Source organism: Aotus nancymaae, unplaced genomic scaffold (genome assembly GCF_030222135.1).
Source record: "Aotus nancymaae isolate 86718 unplaced genomic scaffold, 86718_ANA_hifiasm-v0.15.2.pri h1tg000014l, whole genome shotgun sequence".
NCBI classification, from domain to species: Eukaryota; Metazoa; Chordata; class Mammalia; order Primates; family Aotidae; genus Aotus; species Aotus nancymaae.
This window is the reverse complement of record NW_026988425.1, coordinates 7,990,591-8,012,044: the sequence shown is the minus strand read 5'-3', so window position 1 is coordinate 8,012,044 and position 21,454 is coordinate 7,990,591.

Genomic DNA, 21,454 nt, shown 5'->3' with positions numbered 1-21,454 from the left:
TTAAGTTCTGGGGTACGTGTGCAGATCTTGCAGGATTGTTACATAGATATACAGATGCCATGGTGGTTTGCTGCATCCATCCCCCACCCCCTTCATCTACATTGGACATTTCTCCTAATGTTATCTCTCCCCAATCCTCCCACCCTCTGCTATCCCTCCCCTAGTCCTCCCACCCTCCAACAGGCCCCAGTGTGTGATGTTCCCCTCCCTGCATCTTCTGTGAAGAAGGTCAATGGTAGCCTGATAGGGATAGCATTGAATCTTTAAATTACTTTGGGCATTATGGCCATTTTCACGGTATTGATTCTTCCTAACCATGAGCATGGAATGTTTTCCCATCTGTTTGTGTCCTCTCTTATTTCCTTGAGCAGTGGTTTGTAGTTCTGCTTGAAGAGGTCCTTTACATCCTTTGTTAGTTGTATTCCTAGGTATTTTATTCTCTTTGTAGTAATTGCAAATGGCAACTCGTTCTTCACATACCTTGTTAGTTGTACATATACTTTTTTTCTTGTTAATTTGTTTAAGTTCTTTGTAGATTCTGGATATTAGCCATTTGTCTTGAGACAGTTTCTAACCATATCACCCAGGCTGGAGTGAAGTGACATGATCACAGCTCATTGCAGCCAATCTCCTTGGCTCAAGCGAACCCCCCACCACAACTTCCTGAATTGCTTGGACTACAGGTACATGCCACCACACCTGACTAATTTATTTTTATTATTACTCTTTTGTAAACACGAGGTGTTACTATGTTGCTCAGGCTGGTCTCAAACTCCTGATCTCAGGTGATCCTCCTGCCTTGGCCTCCAAAATTATTGGGATTACAGGCATGCGCCACCACGCTCAGCTCACTCTCAGGAGCTAAAATATCACTTCCTTTCTCCATAAGGGGATAATTTTAACCCAAGCCAAAAGTGACTTGTTATAGTTTGTTTCTGAAGTGGAGTTTTCCTGCCTACTTTTATTAGTTACGGTATTCTATGCTATTGCTACAATGAGGCACCCCCAAATACAAAGGTTAGCACAGTAGAATCTGATTTCTTATTCAATTATCCAGGGCTGTTCCAGCTGCTTTCCATTTTAAATATGTGGCTTCCAAGGGTGCATAGTGTCACCATGCCAGTCAGCTGGCAGGAGAATAGGTTGGAGAACCTAGCATGGGCGATTTCCCTCAAGGGTTGGACATGGATATGCTCACTCATGGTATCATTTCATTGAGAGGACTCAGTCACATGACAACACCTAGTTGCATAGTCTTGGAATTGTAGTCTAGCTCTATGCTCTAAAGAGGAGAGTGGATTTTAGGAGTCCATTAGACAGAATTTACACATTTTGTAGGTGTTTTATCTTTGGAAATTACTCTTCTAAGATTAGTCTTCAAATCAGACTAGTTGGACTCCATCATCAGCCTTACTTCTCTGTATCTTCTAATCACAAAGACCAGCTTTCCTAGTCTTTAAGTCTTCTGGGACTTCCAGCTTTTCATTCTTGAATGACTATCTTGGCTTAAAAGAAAACAAAATAACTGCTTAAGTCTTCCACGGGAACATTTGGCATCACAAATATGCCTCGTTAAGTGGGGGCCTTCATTTCCTCCACTAAATTGTAAATAACAAAATTTTTGATTCCATAAAAACTTTTGGATTCTGTATGTAGCTTTAAAAGCATGTCCCATCTCACACAATCAATTGAAGTTCATCTCACCTTCTCTATTTACTAGTCTTGTGTAATAATCTTTAAATGCCATGAGGTTTGAATGAAAAATCCTCACCACATTACCCCAACTGAAAACTATTCATTAAACCATTTTGAAGGTTCTTTATAGCTCAATGAACCCTTCAAACAAGTGTAATTTTTAGTATAAATATGATTTTGTGGGAAATAAACTGAAAAGTATTATGCTACTATTAATAACCACTGCTGACTCTTCCTGCTAGGATAATTTACTGTATCTCACATTAAATCTGTGTATAATTCTTATAATCTTAATGTACTGAGACTGATACAATTTATTCCTGAATACATTAAACATAGTATTTTGGATCTTCACCCACAAAAATTATTGTTCTGTTTTTTATTTGAATGGGTTTTCAACTTAAATAGGATGCCATCTTAATTTAAGATTAAGCAAATGTATAAATGTACCTTTGCAGATTCCTCTCACATCTGCGCATTTAATTTTCCTAAGTCTGAATTTAAAAGTGAGTTAACAGAGACCTGGACACAAAGCAATACATCTTGGAGAACTCCTCCCTTTCTTCCTTACATTTAAAGTGATCAACTAGAATCTGTTTCTTTGTGGAAATAAGAAAATACCTATCAATGACATCAAGAGTATGTTACTTGTGGTTTTGCTGAATAGTACAAGGTAAACTCTGGTATCTAAGGGTGCTTGTTTGAACTGAGAGAATTTTGTTGAAGCTGAAAAGTATTTGTAACACTTAAGAGCTTCACAGCATGGCATTTCCGTCAAAACTTTACAACTAGGATCTACTGATGTCAATGCTGTAATTTTTTTCTGTAGGATATTAGAAAGAAGGGTAAACATGAGTGATACTTAAAAGTCAAACAATTTTTCCTTGGAAATGAAAGTTTAGTGCTTAAGAGTGTTGTAAAAATAATATCGGGAGTTTTGTGTGTTTATCTTCTTGAGAAGATAGTTTCCAGAGAAAGGTAGTTTAAGAAAGCTTAACTAGATGTTTCATAGAGACAGTGTTTGTAAAACTTTTGAAAACAGTTATTTGAAATAACCAGTTACTTTTTAGTTGAAATAACATTAATTTTTATGTTAGAACACAGGAGATGCTATCCAACTTGTTATCTGCCATGGATTCTAAGGGAGGATTCCATGTAGTTAAATCCTGCTATGATATAGGTTTTCTTTTTCAAGACATTTCTTTTCTTTGGAGGGCTTTGCAGGAGTTCTCTTTCTCTCTCTTAAATTGATGCCTTCCTTGTTTACAACTAAGTCACTATACTAAAGCGACCCAGAGAATGTGGGGTCTTCTGTGTGCTTTATTTTCAACGTCTCTGTGTTGGGGCATTGCCTGATGGCCATGAGCTGGGCCCATCTACACTTGGCATTTTAGTCGCTTGGAGCTCCATCTGTCACACTGACCTGCTGGCATCCTTTTGCTCTGCAAACAAGTTGCAAAGGCCTGCTCTTCTCTACTGTAGGTTCAAACATTTCTCTTTTTTTTTTTTTGAGGTGGAATTTCCCTCTTGTTGCCCAGGCTGGAGTGCAATGAGGCAATCTCGGCTCACCGCAACCTCTGCCTCCCAGGTTCAAGTGATTCTCCTGCCTCATCCCACCGAGTCGCTGGGATTACAGGCAGGTGCCACCACACCCACCTAATTTTGTATTTTTGGTATAGATGGGGTTTCTCCATGTTGATTAGGCTGGTCTCACACTCCTGAACTCTGGTGATCCACTAGCCTCGAACATTTCTCTCGAGATGCAAAATTTACTGGGCCAGTGTTATACCTTCATCAGGGTTTTAAGAGGTGCTGAGAATCTTACTTGGGAGAATTAAGAAGTAAGCTCATGGAAGAGTATAAAGTGAGAAGAGTATAAAGGTCACTTTGGGGGGTGATGTCATTATGGTCAGAGAATCCTGAACACTAGAGAAGAAAAGTAAACGTCTCGGATGAAAGTAGGTGGCATCAGAGAGTGGAGTGGCTTGATGCCAGTGTTTCAAGAACAGCTTCATTAATGATCCTGACATTGTGAGTGGAGGCCAGCTGGGAGGGCTGAGGAGGAGCAATATTGGAATAATGAGGTTAAAGGACCAGCAGCTCAGGGCTCCTTCCCCACTTTTCACATAGGAACTGTGGTCACCAAGAGTGGTGACCATGTCATGTGGAGTGGATGTGACCAGGCAAATGACAGAAGCACCCAGATGTGGGCACCAAAAGCTGGTGAAGGCTAAGGAGGCCCCAGAGGACTTGGGCATTCCCACAGCTGGGGAAACAATGTCAGCCGCGGTGGGGTGGGAGGGGAGGAGAGCTTGGTTTTTTTTTTTGGCTGACCAACTGTTAGAAAGGGAAATGACAAAAATAACTACTCTAAATTGTGAAGAGAATATGCAGAAAAAAATAAGGGAACCAAAAATCAGGACAATAAATTGCAGTCTTGGAAATAAACTAGACACGGTAGCTAGTTACTCGGGAAAACTGATTCCTGCTTCAGAGTGAGAGACGTTTTATCACAGACGTTTACATCATTTCCTCTTTTAGAAGAGTTCTCACATTTCTTCCTTATGTCTTCAATTCTTGGCTTTTCTTTATCTTTTCTCATCATTTCTAGATGATCTCATGCTCAGGGATGCTGAAAGACAGACTCTTAATTCTCCCAGGATGGAATTTAAAATGATTTCATGAGAAAACACAGAGAACTTCTCTACAAATCTCATCTGTGATTAATGACTCTGACTTTGGTGATTAGCCTGAAGATCCTGAGGTGAGCCATTTTGCGTTTTCAGAGCTAATATGAAAAACTAAGCTTTAATCTCATTTCCACAAACCTTATGGGCTTGTTATTCCTTCAATTTTTATGTGTTTATACATTTTAAGCAGGGAGCTAGGGGAGAGTTGTGTAATCTCAGTTTTGGGAGGAAAAAGCTATCTTTGTTGAAAATTGCCCTATCATTTATCCTGAGATATTGCTCTTCTTACTACAATATTAAACATTACTTATATACGTAAACACAGAATAGAAAATGGCCTAGCATTCCCAAAAATACCTCTCGTGGCAGCTAATTGAGTTGTTAGCACTTTCTATCATAGGGTTACAATATAACTGCAGTATTGATGTAGTTACCACAAAATTTGAAACTATGCTTTTATAAATCTTGAGACTGGACAGTGAAGATTAAAATATGCATAAAAAGAAACAAGAAGCAGAATCCCCAGCGTTTAGTGTAGTCATGCACATGTGAATTGCATTCCGTCTCTGGATCACCCTTATCCAATTGTAACTAGGCAGGTCCAGCCCCTTCTTCTAGAAGCAATGCAGAGAGGACAATAGGATTAAATAGGTCAAAACCTAACACCTCTCCATCCCTCTGCAAGAGGAAAAGTGGAAACTGTTTATTAGTTGGTTTGTTTTTGTTTTTAAATATTTACTGATGAAAAATATCTTTTTCTGAGAGACAGAACTTAGAATAAATTACACCATTTATAACAAACTGCTTCTATTCTAACCAAAGCTGAAAAAATCACTTTTAAGAAGTAAAATGAGGTCTTTGTTCCTCTAAGATTTGACAACATATAGAGACCAAAGTAATTTTTACTTTTTTATAAAAGAGACTCATGCTTTGCTCTCTATTCACTGGCATGTGTGAAAAATGATGTAGTGCCTATTGCTGACAGCTGTTGAATTAGCAGTGGGTGCATTTAAGTTACATAAATAACTTTTAAAGTGCTTATTGAACAGAAAACATATTGAGTATTTTGTGGGGCTATTTTAATTAGGCATACTTTCAAAATTAAGTAGAGTGCTCAAAGAACAAACCTGTATTGTGTAATTCAATTAACTGAGTTATTTAACAATGTTAGTATTCTGAGAGTTGTTGATAATATTTTAGAATAAGCTATATATTGCCTATTGCAGACAATGTTTTTATTGTGCCAACATCGCAATTATGGTTTATATAATTAAATTTATCTCAAATTGTTGGCTTTCTTTAGGGCCTTAAAGCAGATCTCATTAACCTGAGTTTTAGTAACACTTGTACAGAGTAAACATATTGAGTAATTGATAGATAAATCAAGTTAACAATTGTATCTCTTCCATATGGAATTCTAGTTACAATAGAACCCATTACACTTATTGTTCTAAAAGGAAAACAGATGAAAAAATATAAGTACTACTGGCTAATTAAATTATTGAATTTTAGCTATATTTCCTCACATATAGATTCTAGCTTTCCCTGGTGGTTTTTCTTTATACCTCTATGCAATTCCCTGTGACTACATATAAACCATAGCACTGGTAATGAATTTCAGTATCTCAATATTCTTTCAGATAAAATTAACATTTCTCTAGACGCAGATAGTTGTCAAAATTCAGCAAATAGACATTTGATGATTTGCACACTTCATTGAATGTAAACTTTACATAAAACTCTAAATAAATACCAGTCATTCCTCAGTATCTGCGGAGGTTGGTTTTAGGGTCCCTGCATGCACCAAAATTCATACATATTTAAGTCAACCCTGTAGGACCTGCATATAGGAAAAGTCAGCACTCTGTATATAGAAGTTCCCATCCTGAGATTATTTATATTTTCAATACATATTTAGTTAAAAAAAAAACTCACTCATAAGTGGACCCACTCAGTTCAAACCTATATAGTTCAAGGGTGAAGTGCATTGAAATCTAGCTAATGATATGCATGCAGAAGTGTTTAAGAAGGTGCATATTGATATCTGCAATTTACTTTGAAATGCATAAAACACGATTTGATAGATGGATCAAGGGATAGATACATGTGTAGATATAGCAAGTGCAGTTCAAAGTTAATAGCAGAAACTTAGGCTGAAAGGGGATTCAGTGAAAAATGATCTCAACTTTGCTGAGTATTTGAAAATTTTCAAAATAAAGTATAAGGCACAGGGAAAGTAATGTCTCTAATGCCTGTGCCGTGTCAGGTACCCTGGTTGTCCCTGACATCCACACGTACATAAAATAACAGTGGTTATTTGATTAATCATTATTCTAGAGATTATAATGTCTCCAGGGCTCATTAAAGCTTCATATAAATTATCATCATTCCTGCTCCCTGGACAATGCAAGCTTCTTGGAACATTTTACCTTCACTTACGCCCACTTGCCTTTCTGCTATTGCTGTCATGCCTTTCAGTTTGTGTGTATTTTCAACCCCTTGAGATGTTCTGATTTGTGTTTAATCCGATCACATTCATGCAATTTTATCAATGTTCTCCATTCCTTTCTTTTTATTTAAAAAATTTTTTTGGCCTTAAGCAATCCAATTAATATTTGTTTTAATGTAGACTAACTGATATTGAATTCTTAGTTTTTGTTTGTCTGAAAATATCGCTCTTTCGCATTCATGTTAGAAAGATATTTTCACCAGATGCAGAATTTCACACTAGAGTCATTTTTTTTTTAACTTTTATTTTAGGTTTAGGGGTCCATGTACAGGTTTGTTATATGGGTAAATTGTGTGCCACGGGGTTTTGGAGTGCAGATCATTTTGTCACCCAGGTATTAAGTGTAGTACCCAATAGGTAGGTTTTTCAGTACTCACCCTCCACCCTCAAGTAGGCCCTGGTGTCTGTTGCTCCCATTTTTGTGTTCATATGTATTCAGTGTTCAGTTTCCCTTTATAAGTGAGAACATGCAGTCTTTGGTTTTCTATTTCTGCATTAATTTGCTTAGGATAATGGCCTCCAGCTCCATCCATGTTACAGCAAAGACATGATCTCATTCTTTTTTATGGCTGTGTGGTATTCCTAGTGTATATGTACTATATTTTCTTTATCCAGTCTACTGTTGATGGGCATGTATATTGATTCCATGTGTTTTCTATTGTGAATAGTGCTGTGATGAACATACACATGCATGTGTCTTTATGGTAAAATGATTTATATTCCTTTGGGTATATATCCAATAATGGGATTGCTGGGTCGAATAGTAGTTCTGCTTTGTGTTCCTTGAGAAATTGCCAAGCTGAAGTCATTATCTTTTAACAGTTTAGCGATACTTTTATTGTTTCTAGCTTCGGATGTTTCTGATGTGGCATTAACTGTCTTTCTTATGGTTTTTGCTAATGTGACACTGTTTACTTTAGCTTCCTTTAAGATTTTTTTTTTCTATTTATCTTGGTTAGCTACATTTTTACTATACTAGATCTAGAAGTGTTTTTTTCTTGTATTTATTCTGCCTGGATTTTGTAGAATTTCTTGAATATGTGTCCTGAAGCTTTTTGTGTTTTGAAAAATTTATGTCCTTTAATATTTTAAATTTGCTACTGTTTTTTTTTGAAACTTCAGATATGCATTTGCAGAATGTTTTTGCCATGTCTTAAATGTGTCTTATACTTTATTTTATTTTTTAGCTTTTACTTTCTGATTTAAGTCTGTATTTTTTAAACTGAACTGTCTTCTTGATTATTACTTTTTTTCAGTAGCTATGTCTAATCTACTGTTAAACCTTTATGTTTTAAGTGAATTCTTAGTTTGATCTACAGTATTCTTCAGCTCTAGAATTTTCATTGGATTCTTTTTAAAAAGTTTCAGTTACCTTGTGAAAATACTCTACTTGTCTCCATTTCTTGAACATTTTAATCACGGTTCTTTTAATTCAATGCCATTTTCTCATCTCTTATTTTACTTTGATTTTCAGTCATTTGTTCATGTCTTTTGTGTATCTGGTAGTGACTGAATGATTGAAATTACATACAAAAATTATAGAAATAATCTGGGTTTCTTAATGGTGTCATTTTTTCTTCCAGAGAAGATTTTTTTGCCTTTAGTAGTCATTAAGGTCATTTACATGCAGCTTTCACATCGCAGTTTCAGTCTTTGTAACATCAGTAAATTTCTATTTTGCCTGTACTCCTAGGCTATTACCATTCAAGGACTCCAACTCGAGGTCTGGATTCCTGAACTATAGCTCTTATGTTGAGGTTATTACTACTTACTTCTCAATTCTTCAATCACTGCTTAGTGTAGGAAGTAACTTCTATGATACAGTCAGGAGTTGGGCTGACTTAAAGAAAAGGTTTAGTATTTCCGAGGGTGAATTGATCTCTAATTTGCTCTTGTGCCTTGCATGTACCTTTTTAGGAAACCCAAGTAAAAGCTTGGAGGTATTGACTAGGACCCCTTAACTTTGGCCGATCTTAATTTTTTTTTTTTCTTATTTTTTTTTTATTGCATTTTAGGTTTTGGGGTACATGTGAAAAACATGCAAGATTGTTGCATAGGTTCATATGTGGCAGTGTGATTTGCTGCCTTCCTCCCCTTCACCTATATGTGGCATTTCTCCCCATGCTATCTCTCCCCAACTCCCCACCCCCCACTGTCCCCCCCACTCCCCCCTGACAGACCCCAGTGTATAGTGCTCCCCTCTCTGTGTCCATGTGTTCCCATTGTTCAACACCCGTCTATGAGTGAGAACATGCGATGTTTGATTAAACAAAAACTCCTCTATTTCCTTTTGTTTCTTTTATGTTTATATCACATATTTATAACTTACTAGTCTAGTGGACGAGAGGAGTGATTTTCAATTGATAGCTAATAACATAAATCTCATTTATTAAAGTGTATATATAATTTAGTCACTGATTTGTGTATAGTGATATACAAAATAAACATATCCAAAATCTCTATTCTTTATGAAACATGAGTTCACTTTTTTATGCTACATTTTCTGATATTACCATTTTTGTTTCTATTACAAAGCTAAATATTTTCTATTTTTATTTTTATTTTACTTTTTTGTATTTTTAGAGCCAGCATCTCATTCTGTCATGCAGGCTAGAGCACAGTGGCAATCACAGCTCACTAAAACCTTGAACTCTTAGCCACAAATGATCCTCCCACCTCCGCCTCCCAAGAAGTTAGGACTCCAGTCATGCACCACCATGCCCAGCTAACTATTTTTAATTTTTGTGGAGACAGATCTCACTGTGTTGCCCCAGCTGACCTCAAACTCCTGGTCTCAAGACAGTTTCCTGCCTTAGTTTCCCAAATTCTGGTATTACAGGAGTGAGCCATTGCACTGGCCTCTTTTCAAATGTTTAAACTTTGGTAGGCTCACTTTGCCATTTTATTCTTGTTCTCCTTGTGCATTGATTCTTCCATGGAGTATACAGTATTTTAGAATCAGCCTTCTAATAACCTTTTTAAAATTTTATTGTAATAGTATTGATAGCTCTCTTTTGGGAGAATCATTATCTTTATAATGTCTTATAATCAAATTCATGTGTATTTTTCTCTCCTTTTATTCGAATTTTATTTTTCAGCTTCAGGAAAATTTTATATTTTAAAAAATTTTTTTTTTCATTATGATCTTAACAATCTCTTGTTAGGTCTGTTATCAGAAACTTTATTGTCTTAATTGCTTATGGATATGGGATTTTCCTACTGTATTTGCTAATTTATTATTGCTGCTATATATAAATGTTAATCTATATTTTATCTTATTCTTAATTCTAACCATCATTATGAACTTTCTTATTGACTTTAATAGATCTTCTGTGTAATTAATTATATCTTTATAAATACAGTGCTCTCTTCTGGCATTCATTATCCTTTTCACTTACAAGTTTATTATTTGCCATAGCTTCCAAAGAACCAGTTTTTGTTTTGTTAATTTTTATATAATTTATTTCTGCTCATGTCCTCTTTATTTCTTCCCTTTTATATTCTTTTGTTTCATTGAATGTTATGTTCCTGCTTTTTATTCTATTGTCTTAGTTTTTTCTTTCTTTTTTGTTTTATAATAAATGTATTTATAATTGCAAACATTTCATTATATTTTGCTTTTACAACTTTCTGAAAATGCTTTTCTAATTTTTGTTTGTATGCAATTTTAAATTTCTCACTTGAATGTCTCTTTTAACAAAAAGGTGTTTAGAAATGTGTATTTATAAGCTATAGAACATTATTTTTCTTACTTTTCTACTGTAGTCAAACTTTATTGCATATGACTCCATGATGGCAGCCTGTGGATTTCTGCTTTTTGAATTTTAAAAATGTTTGTGTTTTTTTTTAACAATCTGTGTGTATGTGTGAAGAGATCTTGTTCTTAAATTTATTGACTATAGGATGATATGTGTGTGATATTTGCCAAAAGAGATCTTGTTCTTAAATGTATTAAAAGCAAAATGATATATGTGTGATATTTGCTTACCCATGTAGAAGTGATTTTTGAATCCTTAATTTTCAAACATATATTTGCTTAATTTATTCCCTGTGTTTCTAAGATAAACACGATTGTGTTTTTGTTAAATTCTGCTTGTACTTATTTCAAATTTTGTCTTAAATATTTTAAACATTTGTTATTAACTGAAGAAAATTAATGATTGATATACTTTTTTAGAATACTGTTATATAATCAATTTAAAGTATTATGCTTTCTTTAGGTCTTGAAATTGAGTCTATCTGTATTAATATTTTTATTTTTTTATTTTTGCTTATTATTTTTATTGATGCTTCATTTGTATTCTTTTTCATATAAAAGATACAGAATTTTGTCATCCCAAAATCTTTATTAATAATGAAAAAGTAAACATAAGTCAATAATTGCCAACAAAAACAAAAAATTATAAAAAATGAAGCTGTGGGATAAAATAGAAGCTGTTATTAGTCCATTCTCACATTGCTATATAGAACTAACTGAGACTGGACCACATGGTTGGGCTCTGTGTCCCCACCCAAATCTCACCTTGTAGCTCTCATACTTCCCACGTGTTGTGGGAGGGACCCAGTGGGAGGTGATCAAATCATGGGGCAAATCTTTCCAATGCTGTTCTCATGACAGTGAATAGGTCTCATGCCATATAATGGTTTTAAAAATGGGAGTTTCTCTACACAAGCTCTCTCTTAGCCTGTAGCCATCCAAGTAAGATGTGACTTGCTCCTCCTTGCCTTCCCCCATGATTATGATGCTTCCCCAGCTATGTGGAACTGTGTGTTCTCATTAAACCTCTTTCCTTTGTAAATTCTCCAGTCTAGGGTATATCTTTATCAGCAGTTTGAAAACAAACTAAAACACTGGGTAATTTATAAAGAAAAGAGATTTAGTTGGCTCACAGTTTCACGAACTGTACAGGAAGCATGACTTTGGAGGCCTCAGGAAACTTACAATCATGGAGGAAGGCAGGGAGGAAGGAGACATGTCTTACATGGCTGGAGCAGGAGGAAGAGAGCAAAGGAGGAGGAGCTACACACTCTCAAATAAGCAGATCTTCTGAGAATTCACTCACTATCATGAGAACAGCAAGGGGGAGAACACCTCCATGATCCAATCACCTCTCAGCAGATCCTTCCTCCAACACTGGAGATGATTACAATTTGACATGATTTGGGTGGGGACACAAATCCAAGCCATATCGGAAGGAATACTGTCAAGATTTTGTTTTCCTTCATTTATATCCTTGCCAGTTCTGTGGAGCTATTTACAATAGTCAGGTACAAAAAAATAAATAAATAAAAAGAAAAATAATTCATGGTTTTCTAGATAAAACTGTTCATAATGATATTTTCATCTTATCTTTCATTGTTCAAAGCAAGTTGCCAAAAATATATAATAGTATAGCTCATTGTTGAGTTCAAGTAATCTTACAGTATATTTATATTAATAGTAATAAAAAATTAGGGTGAATCTTTTTGGCATTTTCAGTTGTGTGGAATTGATCCCCTGCAAGCGTCAAAAAGCAAAATAATAATTTTTGTTGAGAAAGACAGACATAACCATTTTTTAAAAAAGTACTGCAGAAATGCTTAAGAGGCTTAGCAACTTTCTGGTACAACAATAGATGGATGACTGAGTGGTGAAAGTTAAATTTAATGCATTTTAGAAGGTATATGAATTCTCCCCTCTACATTAATTGTAAGTAAATGCAGGAAGGTGCTGAGATGCTGTAAAATCATTGAGTTTATAAAGTCATCATCTGAAAACAGGAAAATCTGACAGTTGTCTGAGGTTCTAGAAATGATATGGTTACCGTGAATATACAAAAAGTTAGAATACTATTCCGAAGACCTACCTAGTTTCTTTATTATCCTATGTGCGCAATTGCACACAAAGACTTTCTTTCATAATTTTTGTTATTTTTTTCTTTAAATTTACATATGCCCTGGCAAAACAACTTACCTTCCAGGTGTCTCTGCAATAGCAGTGGACCATGGCTAGCAAACACATTTATCCTGGTACATTGTAATCTGATAATTTGGCACTTATTCCATGTTTATTAGGATGGTACTGTTCAATTCTATGGGGAATTGTGGTGTTATCAATTAGCAGTTAGGACCTGGGAGAGACTAGAAGCTGCTAAGAGCCCTGTATTTGCCATCTCTGGTCTGGCTTATACAGGCTTCAAGGCCTCATTCTGCCTTGTATCTCCAGTGTCTACTACAGCATATGAAACTAAGGCTTTGAACAACAAATGCTTGTGAAATGATGAAAAAATCAAAATTAGTTTATAGTAAGAGAGATTTTTCTAACAATATAGAAGACAATATGTGTATTATTCTGCTTAGCCTGCCATAACAAAATATCACACAGACTGGTTGGCTTAAATAACAGAAATTAACTTTCTCACAGTTCCAGAGACTAGAAGTCTAAGATTAAGGCACCAACAGGGTTGGTTCTGGTGAGGCCTCTCTTTGTGGCTTTCAGGAGCTGCCACTCACTGTCTTGACATGCCATTTGCTTGGTGCATGCCTGGAGAGATAGAGAGTGATAGATGTCCAGTATCTCTCCTGCTTTTCATAGGGACACATGTCTTATGGAATTAGGACCCTTACAACCTCATCTAACCTTACTTAACTTTTTTGTTTTAGCAAATCTTTTTTTTATATTATTATATGTTCTGGGGTACATGTGCAGGTAGTGCAGGATTGTTACACATGTATACACATGCCATGGTGGTTTGCTGCATCCATCCCCCCATCACCTATATTAGGTATTTCTCCTCATGTTATCCCTCCCCCATCCCCCTACCCTCTGCTATCCCTCCCATAGCACCCTCTCCCCACAACAGGCCCCAGTGTGTGATGTTCCCCTCCCTGTCTCCATGAGTTCTCATTGTTCAACACCGACTTATAGGTGAGAACATGCAGTGTTTAGTTTTCTGGTTCTTGTGTCAGTTTGCTGAGAATGCTGGTTTCCAGCTTCATCCATGTCCCCGCAAAGGACATGAACTCATTCTTTTTTTTGGCTGCATAGTATTCCATGGCATATATGTGCTACATTTTCTTTATCCAGTCTATCATTGATGGGCATTTGGGTTGGTCCAAGTCTTTGCTATTGTAAATAGTGCCCCAATGAATATACGTGTGCATGTGTCCTTATAATAGAATGATTTATAATCCTTTGGGTATATATCCAGTAATGGGATTGCTGGGTCAAATGGTATTTCTATTTCTAGATCCTTGAGGAATCTCCACACTGTCTTCCACAATGGTTGAATTAATTTACACTCCTACCAACAGTGTAAAAGTGTTCCTATTTCTCCACATCCTCTCCAGCATCTGTTGTCTCCAGATTTTTTTAATAATCACCATTCTAACTGGCATGAGATGGTATCTCAATGTGGTTTTTATTTGCATTTCTCTAATGGCCAGTGATGATGAGCTTTTTTTAATATGTTTGTTGGCTGCATAAATGTCTTCTTTTGAAAAGCGTCTGTTCATATCCTGCTCCCACTTTTTGATGGGGTTGTTTTTCTCTTGGAAATTTGTTTTAGGTCTTTGTAGATTCTGGATATTAGCCCTTTGTCAGATGGATAGATTGCAAAATTTTTTTTCCCATTCTGTTCCAGTTCACTCTAATGATTGTTCCTTTTGCTGTGCAGAAGTTCTGGAGTTTAATTAAATCCCATTTGTCTGTTTTGGCTTTTGTTGCCATTGCTGTTGGTGTTTTAGTCATGAAGTCTTTGCCTATGCCTATGTCCTGAATGGTATTACCTAGGTTTCCTTTTAGGGTTTTTATGATGTTAGATCTTATGTTTAAATCTTTAATCCATATGGAGTTAATTTTTGTATAAAATGTAAGCAAGAGGTCCAGTTTCTGCTTTCTGCACATGGCTCGCCAGTTTTCCCAACACTATTTATTAAATAGGGAATTCTTTCCCCATTGCTTGTTTTTGTCAGGTTTGTCAAAGATCAGATGGTTGTAGATATGTGGCATTACTTCCAAGACCTCTGTTCTGTTCCATTGGTCTATATCTCTATTTTGGTACTAGTATCATGCTGTTTTGATTACTGTAGCCTTGTAGTATTGTTTGACGTCAAGTAGTGTGATGCCTCCAGCTTTGTTCTTTTTGCTTAGGATTGTCTTGGCTATGTGGGTTCTTTGGGTTCCATATGAAGTTTAAGGTGTTTTTTTCCAGGTCTGTGAAGAAGGTCAATGGTAGCTTGATGGGAATAGCATTGAATGCATAAATTACTTTGGACAGTATGACCATTTTCATGATATTGATTCTTCCCAACCATGAGCCTGGAATGTTTTTCCATCTGTTTGTGTCCTCTCTTATTTCCTTGAACAGTGGTTTGTAGTTCTCTTTGAAGAGGTCCTTCACATCCTTTGTTAGGTGTTTTTCTAGGTATTTTAGTCTCTTTGCAACAATTGTGAATATGAGTTCACTTATGATTTGGCTGTTTGTCAGTTATTGGTGTATAGGAATGCTTGTGATTTTTGCACATTGATTTTAATACTGAGATTTTGCTGAAGTTTCTTATCATCTTAAGGAGATTTTGGGCCGGGACAATGGGGCCTTCTAAATATACAATCACGTTGTCTGCAAATAGAGACAATTTGACTTCCTCTTTTCCTTATTGAATACCCTTTATTTCTTTTTCTTTCCTGATTGCTCTGGCCAGAACTTTCAATACTTGTGAGAGAGGGCACCCTTGTCTAGTGCCATTTTTCTAAGGAAATGCTTCCAGTTTTTGCCCATTCAGTATGTAATTGGCTGTGGGTTTGTCATAGATAGTTTTTATTATTTTGAGATATGTTTCATCAATATCTAGTTTATTGAGAGTTTTAGCATGAAGGGATGTTGAATTTTGTCAAAGGCCTTCTCTGCATCTGTTGAGATAATTATGTGGTTTTTGTCTTTGGTTCTGTTTATGTGATGGATTACGTTTATATATTTTCGTATGTTGAACCAGCCTTGCATCCCTGAGATAAAGCCGACTAGATCATGGTGGATAAGCTTTTTGATGTGCTGTTTGATTCAATTTGCCAGTATTTTATTGAAGATTTTCACACCAATGTTCATCAAAGATATTGGCGTGAAATATTCTTTTTTACTTGTGTCTCTGCCAGGTTTTGGTATCAGGATGAAGCTGGTCTTATAAAATGAGTTAGGGAGGATTCCCTCTTTTTGTATTGTTTGGAATAGTTTCAGGAGGAATGGTACCAGCTCCCGTACGTCTGGTAGATTCAGCTGTGAACCTGTCTGGTCCTGAACATTTTTTGGTTGGTAGGCTGTTAATTGTTGCCTCAACTTCAGTCTTTGTTTTGGTCTATTCAGGGATTCAACTTCTTCCTAGCTTAGTCTTGGGAGGATGTAAGTGTCCGGGAATTTATCCATTTCTTCTATATTTACGGTTTATGTGCACAGAGGTGTTTGTAGTAATCTCTGATGGTAGTTTGTATTTCTGTTGAATCGGTGATGATACCTCCTTTATCATTTTTTGTTGCATCTGTTCGATTTTTCTCTCTTTTCTTTTTTATTCATCTGACTAGAGGTCTGTATATTTTGCTGATCTTTTCAACAAAAACCAGCTCCTAGATTCACTGATTTTTTTGAAGGATTTTTTTGTGTGTCTCTATCTCCTTCAGTTCTACTCTGATCTTAGTTATTTCTTGTCTTCTGCTAGCTTTTGAATTTGTTTGATCTTGCTCCTCTAGTTGTTTTACTTGTGATGATAAGGTGCCTATTTTAGATCTTTCCTCACTTCTTATGTGGGCATCTAGTGCTATTGATTTTCCTCTAGACACTGCTTTAAATGTGTCCCAGAGATTCTGGTATGTTGTATCTTCATTCTCATTGGTTTTGAAGAACATCTTTATTTCTGTTTTCATTTCATTATTTATCCAGTAGTCAATCAGTAGCTGATTGTTCAGTTTCCATGTAATTGTACGATTTTGAGTGAGTTTCTTAATCCTGAGTTCTAATTCGATTGCACTATGGTCTGAGAGACTGTTATGATTTACTTTCTTTTGCATTTGCTGAGGAGTGATTCACTTCCAATAATGTGGTCAATTTTAGAGTAAGTGTGATGTGATGCTGAGAAGAATATGTATTCTGTGGATTTGGGGTAGAGAGTTCCATATATGTCTATAATCATTGAAGAAGCTGGAGATCCCTGAACAGTGAATCACAACCAGATCATAATTCTCTGATAAAGTTTTGACCAGGTCTACTTGAAAAATTTTATGTCAATTTCTGAAACTTTTATATATCACAGTAAGCATGAAAAAATAGACATGAGCCTATCACAGAATGAGAAAGTTGGTGGTAAACCAGGTTTAACTTTATTATCCAATTGAGAAATATTTGAACTTACTAGGATAACATAATATTTAAAGGAAATTAAAGTAAAATCATTATATAAGGAGAAAAGTTATTTTGTAATATGTAGAATCATTCCACTTTATAAAAAGTGAGATATGTATGTACATATTTAAATGGCCACTTCTGTATCTCAAGGAAATCTCAGTGACTCAGACTAGGTCTTTTTCTGGTATTTCTATATTAAAAAACTTTAATATTTGACATTTTCCACATAATTCAATGCTGAAGAATCCACACATGAATATCTAGTCATCAATTCATTCAAAAAGATTTATCAAGCATCTAATGTGAGTTCTAGCAGCCTATATCAAGACCTGGTGGGACAGAGGTATATGAGATGTGGGTCATATTACCAAAAGAGAGCTGATGGAAAAATAGCCATGAGATGTTTTCATTTCACTTAGATATAATTCATTTCTTCAAGAGAGTCTAGAATTTAAAGTTTACCATGTGCCTACCATCTTACATTTTTATGTATTACATTAATTTTTGTATGATAAATCGTTTTATTTTCTATTTGCTACATATGTATACCTACTGATTATTATAAATTGTTTATTGATTACATGAACTGCTATTTTTACTAAATTATCTTATTATAGTAATTTTCCATTGATTCTTATCAATTTTTAAATATAACATTATAATACCTGCCATAAATACAGTTTTGATTCTTTTATTCTCATTCCTATGCCTTTAATTGCTTTCTTATGTCTAATTCTATATACGTGTGTGTACATATGCCTACATGTATATGTATATGTACATATATGTCAACATTTATACCTATTCCTATTTATTCTATAAATAAAGTTTTTCAAAATTGAAAATGTTAAACACATTTTATGCAGCTATGAAGATTATCATAGGATTTTCCCTTTAGCCCTGTTTACATAGTGGATTCTATTAATGGATTTCTTCTACTGATTCACTCTCGTATTCCTGGGATTTATCCGTTAATCGTGATGCATTTTTTTTCTCCAGTGTACTATTTAATATAACTTGGCTCATGCAACACAATGAAGGAGAAATGTATTCCCCCTTTCTAATGACTATATAGAGGCGACCTGCTACTATTCAACTTGCCATACAGAGCAATGTTGGAATGAATGCATCTGGTTTTCTTGTCTATACTTTATTATTTATTTTCTAAAATGAAAAAGAAGAGACTGTTAACAAGATTGTGTTTCTTTACCAGTGGTGAGAATGTTGTGTCTCAAAGCAAAAAAGTTTTCTCTCTTGCTGCCTGTTTAAAGGATTAGAAAAGGCTGTGCACATATTTCTCTTAGTTCCTTTTCTGGGTACCTTTCAACATAGCAGGGCACAGCCACATGAGAACTCTGTAAGGAGAAAGTTCCAGGGAGAAATTTGCTATTACATTCTCTTTCTCTATTTTGTACTCTGCTTTTTCCACTAAGACTCAAAAGTAGACTGGTCCCAGCTTTGATCTCAGCTTTCTCAAATAATGTCAAAGACATCAGGTAGAATACTGCATTAATATTGTTGTTACAGGTAATTCTCAGACCTAATTAAGGGTAAATGTGTTTTGATCTTTTATTTTTTTCTTTGCAGTGACACTTCATATGAATTGTAGTTGAGTTTTAAGGGTTATTAGGATAGGATAACACTGCAAACACTTCTTTGACATTGACATGATAAAAACAGAGAAGATGGACTACGTAATCTTTGAAGCAAATGTGATTTTCAAAACTTAATTGGAAAATCCCCTAAATAGCTCTGGAGGAGCATTCTTATGGTGTATTTTATGAATGGACTTTTAGTAATAGAAATAGAGAATTGAGGTGTCTCCGTGCAAAGAGATCACATTGGCAGGCTACCAATGCACTCCTATATGTACTAAAGCCATATAACTGTGAGGCTCAACTTAATATTCATTGGCATTGATGGAGAAAACTCTTAACATTATGAGCTGGAGAGTAAGTAGTCACAGAAAAACAGATATTTAGGGCCATGCATTAATTGTGTTGTAGCATTTCATGTTTTGGTCAGAATCAGATTCAAACTGTGGAAGGGTTAGGAAGTTAAGGCGGATTGTTTAAGCTTTGTTCTGATAGTGAAAAACTATTGCAATAGGCTTTGCATATACATAGGCTCTTACTTAGTTGTCAGAGACATTCTACGTTGGGCCTAGAATTATTCGCTTTATCTTCTGATACCTTTAGCACTCTCCTAGTTCCTTCACCTGGCAATTTAACTATTCCAGCTATGTTAGCTTTTCTTTTGTAAACCAACTTTTGCAATATATGTATGTCATGCCTCAGAAGAGAAAATGTGGATTCGATTGATCTCTATAGTGAGTATAACTTTTAATATCCTCTGTTAGTTAAAATAGAATCCTAAATTTATTCATACTTTGAGGATTGATACTGAAGGATCTCTCAGAGTCTGCCTCTGAAGAATTTTATGCAAATTCCAAGATTTTAAATTGATTTGTATTTTAATGTAATAAGGAAAGTTGCTGCATGAAAAAGCTAAAGTCCAAAACTTTTCTCCAGGTGAAGAAGTAGGCATCTTTTGACTGCCTTTGACATTTGTTGTCCTATAAGGACCAAGATCAAACTAATCAAATTCTCCTAAGTTTCAGACAATGGTGACTTAATTTTTGAATGTACAAAAAAGCACTTAAATTCAGCTTCAGTCATTAGGAGAACCTAATTAATACATCCTTGATTGTCTTGTGCAAATGAAGTTGTGCCCATGTGTAAACTTATTCATGCGCCTCTTGGTAATAATTTGTAAAATAAGGAAAGAGAATTATCTGATTTTTTGATCAAGAAGCCCTGAAAACCTGCCCATTAAGAAACTATTAATTCTGGACTTCATTGCACTCATTGTCATTTCACACCTTAAATATCAAAATTCTCATTAAGCAATGGGCTCCCTCCCTGCACCTGGAAGATGTTTTCTGCATCCACCCTTTCCTTTCCTTTCTCCCTTCCCACAACCTAATCTCAGTCTTCAAATCACACTCCCCACCATTAAATGGTTATGAGAAACCCCTCACAATACAACTATATGAATTTACCCACATATGATACACAAGTCTTACCATATTAGGCATATTATAAAACAAGGGCAAAGAATACATTGTAAAAAGTTTGATTCATAGATAAATGTACATACAGTTTACAAAATGTCCCCAACCTTGACTGGCCCATACAGCTCAATTTGGAGACTACAGCCTGGACTGACCATGGCAATACCTCCCCATGCCATCCTCTGGTCCACTTTCTCTCCTGCTTCAACACACCACCCACCCTGCCTAGCCTTTCTGGGGTGCAGCTTTGATCCTTCTTTTTGGTTTAAATTAATAAATATTTATATTTAATTATGTTACCACTGGCCAGCAGATTAATCTCAAATTCCTAAGCTTGGAATTCAACTTCTAAAATCAGGTACAACTCACTCCTATCTCATTTCACACTCTCTCCTATGTTGCAGATGGCACAGACTGCCTGGTATGAACCAATTCATGCCAGTGACTTCCTCGTGCAGACAGGACCTTTCTTTCTCTGGCACTGGCTCTGACATATCTCTACTGAAGTTAATGTCTCTCTCTCTCTAGGCTCCACCCACATCATCAATGACCTTTCATAATATGTGGAATATGCACTGTTCTATATCCACGTGTTGTCCCTGTTTTGTGGGGAGAATTTTGTTGCATACTAATTTTGCAGATTCCTAGGCAGTGTATTGAGCACATGGGCTAAAGAAAATAGATTAAAAAGCAAGTGAAGGGTAGAGATATTCTTTTCTTTGTTAACTCATGCTCAAACTTGTAACTGTTTCCATATTTCTAACATACAAAGGTGTATAATCTAAAGAAGTTGTTATAAGTGTCAAATTGAGTTTCAATAATATGTTGTACACATATCGGGATCACATAGAATCTTCTTTTCTATTGCGTTTGCTAAAAGACAAAAAAAGACATCTAAAAGAACAAGTAAATACCAAAAACATGTACAACATATTTTATCTAAGGTAAGTTATTTAATACATGAATAGTATATTGTTAGATATTTTATATGAATTTCATTGACTTAAGAGGGCTATATTTAGAAAAATAATATTTTATTAGACAAGTATATATGTGAGTTCTTTATTATTTCTTTCCACATCTTTCTTTAAACTTCTCTAGCATAATATAAAAAGTA